Raw genomic sequence first — 8,097 nt, forward strand, 5'->3', positions numbered from 1 at the left:
GGTCTTGAACTCTTGGCTTCAAGTGATCTTCCCACCTGGGGCTCCCAGTGTGTGGGGATTTCAGGCTTGAGCCATCACCCACCCGGCTGCAATTGTTGTAACCAGATATCCCGACCTACTTTCTGCTGAAAATCACCCTACATTCCTCTTTACATAGAAATATTATCACAAATCCCTTTGAATGAGCGACTGCCTATTTTAGGAAATCAGTGACTGTACTTATATTGGTTATGGCTTCCTTCCCCAGCAAATATTCCCAGGTCGATCTTCAGTTCAGGCGGATGACGATGGGCAGTATTCGCAAAGGCACTCTATAGTATAGATGCCTGAGAGCTCTTCAGGCTGTGTGCTAACAATATTTTGATATACTCTGTTTTTCTCCCCCCTAGCTGTTTCCTTTACTGCCTGAGCTGTTTGGTCATGTCTGAACTGCTGCTGATGAAGCCTTTTCTGGCAGGTTGCCCGGGGAGCAGCTCTCCTGTAGATTCCGCCTCTCTCCAGGAGTTGCCTGCCTTCAGTATAATGGGCAACATTGAAAGCAGCAAGGCGTTCGGTCGACAAGGTCAGAGTGCCTTTCATTCCTGCAATAATCAACCAGTGTAGCTCTTCCTCAGACCTGGGGAGAGAGAAGATAGAGGTCAAAAGAGCAATTACATTTCACATTGACTCCAGAAAAGGCTTGGATCACAAGACTGAAAAGAAAAACGGATTCTAGCCTCATTCTTATCCATTCCTTTTCTGGTCATTTTTGTTATTAACACTGCCCTGAAACCATAACAAGTTTTAACTTGATGACGTGAAAAACGCATTTTCCGCCTGCAGATGAGATCTTTCTTCTTAGACATTTAGCACTGTCAGCATATCGCAAAAGAATGCAAATGAGCTGCAGGATCTATAACCAGAGACAGTAAGCAAAGGCCATTAATTATGTTTTTAAAAAATGTTAACCCTAGCAGACTGTATAACAAGCAATTGTGCTAATTTCAATCTGTAATCAGTCCCTACATTAGCATAACTTTATTTATTTAGCATTAAGGCAACAATTTAGAGAATATAATTTAGTTGGAAATGTCAGTAATTTTGCAGTGGCAGATTGTTGTTACAAAGCTACCTCTATTTGACCTTACAGCTGCCAGGACTAATTACTTTAATTGCATTAATTGCACTGACCATTCTGGTGTTTAATATAGTTGCTGTTACTCTTTAACCATTGAGCAGATCAGCCTGGCTGAATTCTCAGTAAAATGGGCCAGTGCTCCTTTCTAAATCTCCTTTGATTCTTTTCTGCATTTTGAGAGCCCAGATAATTCACAGATTACCAATGTTCTCACTGAGATCATGAATTCTGAGGAGAGCTCTTGAAGGAAATAAAAATCTGTACTATATTACTGTATTTCCTCATGGATTCTTATTGCTCACTGCTGACTCGATTAAAGTACAATTAGTTCACTAATGACAAAGAAATGTGTAAGAAATGTTTGTGGCAGTTTTGACAGTAGATTAAAACTCCTTTATTTCACATTTTGGAATGAATTTCTATGAACAAGTCTGTACTCTTTATTTCTGCCTTATCGACTGAACCTATAGCTTTCCCCAGGATTGGACTCAACGCAAATTGAAATACACAGCGATGTCCTAATTTAAGGATAGATCTAATTTAAGATCTATGGCCTTGGGAATCTATAAAATAGATACTTCCCCCTGACAAGGAAAGTTTCACAGGACATTTAATAAATACTTTACTACCAGTGATACATCTATTAGTCAAAATGAAGAGCACTTGAAATATCCTTTTTTTTTTTGAGACGGAGTTTCGCTCTTGTTGCCCAGGCTGGAGTGCAATGGCACGATCTTGGCTTACCACAACCTCCGCCTCCCGGGTTCAAGCGATTCTCCTGCCTCAGCCTCTCAAGTAGCTGAGATTACAGGCATGCACCACCATGTCCGGCTAAATTTGTATTTTTAGTAGAGATGGGGTTTCTCCATGTTGATTAGGCTGGTTTCGAACTCCCGACCTCAGGTGATCCGCCTGCCTCTGCCTTCCAAAGTGCTGAGATTAACAGCATGAGCCACCGCGCCCATCCTGAAATATCCATTTCTCATCCTCAGTAGGCTGAGGTAGGAGGATTACTTGAGTTCAGGAGGTCGAAGTTACAGCAAGCTAGGATTATGCACTCAAAACTGGGCAACAGAGCGAGATCCTGTCACTACATATATATATTTATACATATGTACGTATATACTCCAAAAGTCAGAAAAACTAGACTCAGCCAGTTCCTCTGTCTACTGAAAGCAGGCAGCAGCTCCTCCTTGCTTCTTTCAGATGATCCTCTAATCTCTGGTTAAACATTTTAACTTTTTTATTTTTTATTTTATTTTATTTTATTATTATACTTTTTTTTGAGAAAGCCAGCTGACTTTTTATTGCTTTGGCGGCGCGGCCGCAGGAGCTCTTGGTGGGGCGGGTCCGCTTCCTCTTCACCATTACAGGCTTCTGGCCGTGCAGGGCGCTGGCCCTGGGGATGGCAGCCATGCGCAGGTCAGGGCATACTTGTTCTTGAGTATCACGTGTCCGATGCTGCTGAGCGTGGCGCGAGCATTCTTGTTGACGATAGTCCGCACATAGGCGGTGGCAGGCTTCCGCTGGCTGGATCTGCGCTTCATGACCACCACCACACCTCTGAGGTCGGCTGCCCGCTCCACGCCCACAGTCTTGCAGTGAATCAGCCCGTCGTGGCGGAAGGAGTTGCAGGCCTTCAGGTTATTGGGCTCTGTGCTGTAGGTCTACTCAACTCCTCTTGATCAGGAAACTGGGGCAGTTCCGCACGACCATCTATTGCAGCTGCGCAGACATGGCGGCGGCTCCTCTCGCAGCGGCCTCAGGGGCTATTTAAAAGGTAACCCTGTTTACTTTGTTCAACGATTTGAATCGCAAAACATTCTTTAATATAGCAATATATACCTATCTGTTTTATTATAACTATTATTCACTGGATAATAATATTAATAATAACCAACATGCATTGAGTGACTGCTGTGTTCCAGGCACTGTTTTAGGCACGTGATGCGTATTAATTCATTTCATCCTCCCAACAATTCTATGCAATTATTATTATTAATGTTATTAAACAGAAAAGGTAATGTAATAGTAGGGCCGGAATTTTAACCCTCATATTTGGGTCTAGAGCTTCTGAGCTTGACCTTGACGCTAGATTGCCTCAGAATTGGATGACATTCTTCCTCTAAGGCTACATGGAATTGATAACCAGATTTCCTGCTATGTCAGTTAACTCCTAGCTAGCCATCTTTGATTCCTCATCTGGCAGAGTTCAGTTTGGCAACATTTTTCTTTAAAATGAGGCACCGTGGTCTGAATACAGTTTTCACACTCCAAACATGCAGAGTATTTCTTCAGGCTAAGCTCTACTGGTCTGGAAGTTCTCAGCCCATATGTCACTTCCTTCTCATGACCCCCCCAATCGGCCTTAGGAAGCCTCAGCATCGGCTCTGGTGGTACCACAAGGCTTTCTTTACTGGCATTAACACCCTGAAATTAAAGAATTAATCCAGATTCCCTGCCTTTCACAGGGAGAGGGGGGGTGGCTCTGTCCACAGTTTTCAACAGTTTCACTGTTAACTAATCAATCCCACACAAAACAAAACAAAAAAATTCACGAAACTCTTGATTCCTTCAGATTTCAACTCTATATTCAGATTACGTGGTATCCCCAGAATGAGGAGGCAAATGAATGGCTCTATATGTGCGTGTTTTTTTGTTTTGTTTTGTTTTTAATTCCTCTCTGGATCCTCATCAGGTGTGGCGCGCTCATTGGAGACTTTCTGACAGGTAGTAAACCCTTCAGACATAGTGTTTATCCCTTCCTCTAAGGCCCCTTTATAGCCAGCTATTTCCCTGGAAATAACCTGTGACTCTGATGAACCGGGATTCTCACTATGTCTCCAACACAGCCCCACTTTCTGCCTCCATGAATAGACTCATGTGGTTGCTCTCCCCGTCCCCATCCTGTTTGCTTTCTGCTTCCACAAAAGATGTGTGGAATCCTTTCCTTCTGTAAGTTCACCTTAAGCAGCACATCCAGCGCTTTTCTAGAGGCTTTGCAGTGGGTTATTCTGTCATTTCCGCCCTCTCAGCCCCTCTCCCCTGTGCCTGCTTTGCTCTGTTCCTCTGGACTGTGTCCTTACCTCCTCTTGTATGGGCCATCACAGTAGTTGCCCAGCTTCTGGCTTCCAGTTTTCTTCATCCTGCTGACACTGGCCTATGGAAAATCACCCCGGGGCTCCCTGCCTGATAGAGAACACTTTTTGTCTGCAGTTGTCAGCCACATCTGCATTTTCAGTCTGAAGGTCATTCTTCTAGTGGAAAAGACACAAGCAAAATGGAGTTAAGTCATTCTATTTTCTCTTTGTCTCATTACCATTACATCATGATCTCTTAGAAATGTGGCTAACAGTTCCTTGTTCTTACTCTGTACACATTAGTAAAAGTCATTTTTAACCTTTTATTCAGCAAAATTGTGCTTATTTTTCACTTTCTTCTATATGACACCATTCTTTTAGGTTTGTGCTATTGAATTGCTTTTGTTCTTGGCTACAAGTTCTTTGATCTTTCAAACATGCCTTTTAATATCTGAGCTCCAAGGAGAGTTCCCAAGCAACCATATTGATTTCTTTAGTTTTTCTTCCATATCTGGCTAATTTTTATTATATAGTTAGAATTTAATTTTCTAGTCCTTCTGGACCTATTTATACTCTTCTAGAAATCCCTCTGGCCCTGGGACCAAACATATATTTTCTTTGAACTTTTTGAAATGTGCTTTTCCATGGTCTAGGATGCATGTCAGATACTGCTGAGCCTATCTTTTGCTCAGATGGATTTTAAGGCGATCTCACTTTCTTCCAAGGTTCTCAATACTTCTTTGTTCTAAACCTGTTCTTTCTTGAAGATTGGACTCAAGTTCAGAGTGTCCTGCAAAGTCCAAGTTGACAGACTACGTCTTTTTATTTGCTCCAACTTCTGTTCCTGGAGGTGAGACAGGCCCCAAATCCTACACTGCTTAGTGATGATAGGTGGCCACACCAAGCTTTGGCTCCTGTGCACAGGCACTAGCAAAGAACACCAGAGGAGCAAGAATGACAGCTACAGGGGAGGTACCCAGCCTCTTTACACTGGAATGAAGGCCACCAGGTCAATGTGTTACCTGACATAAATGAATGTGGTCTCCTTTGCCCAGAGGTGTTCCTTTGACGGTGTAGAGAAGGAGATGGCAAAGCAGAGGAGGCACGGGAACCAACATGGGAGGAAGAGAAAGCAATGAGGGGTGGGGTGGGGAGATGGGGGACTAGCATCTACTGAGACCCTATTTTGTGCCAGGCACTGTGCTAGGCATTTACACGTATCTATCACTTATTTCTCCTAATACTACTGTAACACATAGGGAAACCGAGCATGATGTAAGTTGACTTCTGACAGTCACAGAGCTAAGGAATGTGAAAACCAGGAATTAAACCTATATTTGAACATGACAGGATAACAACAGTAACACAGTGCCATTAAAACAAAACCAGAAACATACAGTTCATTGCAATACAGGTATCTCAAGTCACATGCATCACAAAAGTAATGACCTTATAAAAAGATGTATGTATATATCAAAGCCTTATGATAAACTTCAAGAGAATAGCTATTTTACTGTACATTATTAATAATTTTGATGTATATTACTAGAATTTTGTTGTATCTACTTTGTTGAAAATTGTACCCTTTATTTGAGTATTTTTGCTGGGCAGAGTTTTTTGTTTGTTTTAGTTTTAAATCCTATTGATGATACTTCTTAGCCAAATGGGAAGAAAAATAAATAACACCATAGGGATAGTTACATACTTTGTGACCTATAAAGGAAGTAGTCTTCTTGGTACATTACTGTCAGCTAAACATATAAATGTTCTTTGAGAAGTCTGCTTCTAGATGTTAATGGAGGTATTGATTTTACCTCTGTCTTTTTTTGATAATGCCTATTTACTGTGCTACCTCCTCATCTCCATTCTGAGCTCTGCTCTCTCAAGTGTTAGTGTCAGAGGCAAGTGCCAAAACCCAGGTGACTAAGTGGGTGTCAAGCCAGTTGCAGAAACAGAGGGAAGACTTAACTAATGGCACAGGTCTTCTAAGTCAATGGACCCTGTCTCTCCTAATTTCATTATCAATTCACCACAGGAACCTGACAGAGTCCATGTGCTAAGTCAAATTGAAAAGCTCAAAAATGAAAAGGGAAAAAAAATCCATTTTCAGAGTCAGGTAAAAACATCATAATTCAGAGAAAATCTTTAGTATTGACTTATAGCCGCAGACTCCTGTCCAAAGATTTCCTCTTTAAATTAAGAATACTAATGATTTCTCATGCTGAAATTAATAATCCCAAAGCTGCACATATTCAAAAAAGACACTAATTGTTGTACTTCAACCAGGAAGTGCCAGTGAGCAGATTCCTAACCTGTTTCCTTCAGTGACTGTGGCTGATGACGTGCTGTGGTGTTCCTGAGAATCATATGCTTCCCTGGGAGGCATTATTGTGTTTGCCAAGAGGCCATCAATTTGAGATGGAATATCCTGTTTGTTGAGGCTTCTATAACCTACGATCCAATGGCTCTCTGATAAACAGATTTGTTTGAGACAAAAGTTCTTGCCTGAGTCATTTGGAGACTGAATTGTGCTTGTGAAGGAGGTGATGCAGACCCCACATGAAGACAAGCCAGGGCAGGCTGGGGCCAGAGCAAGGCACTGATCAGTTCCAGAGGAAACCAGAGCTTTCCAGATAGCCACAAATAATTGAAACCAGGAGAGAGGAAATAGCTATTTGTGGGGAATAGGAAATTGATATTGAGAGGAAGTTGATATAGAAAGATACACAGATATAGTCATTTTGCTGCTATTTTCATTTACTCTGTGCCATTGTATGTATTTTTGTAAGCCACATGAAAATATTTTTAAAATTGTGTAAGAGTATGAATGAATAGGTAAAATCTCTTTAAAATATTTGATTTTTTTTTTCTTTTTCTTTTTTTTTTTTTGAGACAGAGTCTCGCTCTGTTGCCTAGGCTGGAGTGCAGTGGCGTGATCTTGGCTCACTGCAACCTGTGCCTCCTATGTCCAAGCTATTTTCCTGCCTCAGCCTCCCGAGTAACTGGGATTGTAGGTGTGTACCACCATGCCCAGCTAATTTTTTGTACTTTTAGTAGAGACAGGATTTCACCATGTTGGCCAGGCTGCTCTCGAACTCCTGACCTCAAGTGATCCACCTGCCTTGGCCCCCCAAAGTGCCAGGATTACAGATGTGAGCTATTGCACTAAGCCTGTTTTAAGTTATTTTACTGGCAAATACTATCATTAGAAATTAGGCCAGGTGCAGTGGCTCACAACTGTAATCCTAACAGTTTGGGAGGCTGAAGTGGTAGGATTACTTAAGGCCAGGAGTTTGAGATGATCCTGAGCAACACGAGGAGACCCCACGTCTACAAAAAAAAAAAAAAAAATTAGCCATATGTGGTGGCACATGCCTGTAGTCCCAGCTACTCGTGAGGCTGAGGCAGGAGGATCTTGTGAGCCCAAGAGGTCAAGGCTGCAGTGAGCTACGATCGTGCCACTGCACTCCAGTGCACTGAGTGACACAGTGAGACCCTGTCTCAAAACATAAAAATAAAAAGATAAAATAACTTTGTTAGAAATAAGTAACTCTGTTAGAAGAAAAGAGTATTTAGAAACCTTTCCAGAGTTCCCTTACAGAAAAAAAGATAAAGAGGTACCTATATTACTAGTTAGTTACCATCTGTTTTTAGAAAGCTTTTTGTATCAAAATATTGGAGTCTTTTGCAACAGCCTCAGAATGTGTTTTTTGGGGTAAGCCTACCATTTTGATTGGTGCACATGTTAAAGAAATTTAAATTTAAAATGTATGCTCGAATATCCTTCTGTTCATCTCCGTATTATGGGACTTTACTGTTTGTACTGTAATTAGTCATTCATATGCTATCTTCCCCACCAGACTGAGTTCCTGGCGGGATCACAAAGTCTCTAACCCCTGT

At 41.7% G+C, this 8,097-nt stretch overlaps 1 pseudogene; it reads right to left on the bottom strand.

Moving 5' to 3' along the window:
• Positions 1-273: 273 nt before the first annotated feature.
• LOC704506 (large ribosomal subunit protein eL28 pseudogene) lies at positions 274-2,854 on the bottom strand (annotated as a pseudogene).
• Positions 2,855-8,097: the final 5,243 nt, after the last annotated feature.

The sequence above is a fragment of the Macaca mulatta genome, chromosome 6, assembly GCF_049350105.2.
Source record: "Macaca mulatta isolate MMU2019108-1 chromosome 6, T2T-MMU8v2.0, whole genome shotgun sequence".
Lineage (NCBI taxonomy): Eukaryota > Metazoa > Chordata > Mammalia > Primates > Cercopithecidae > Macaca > Macaca mulatta.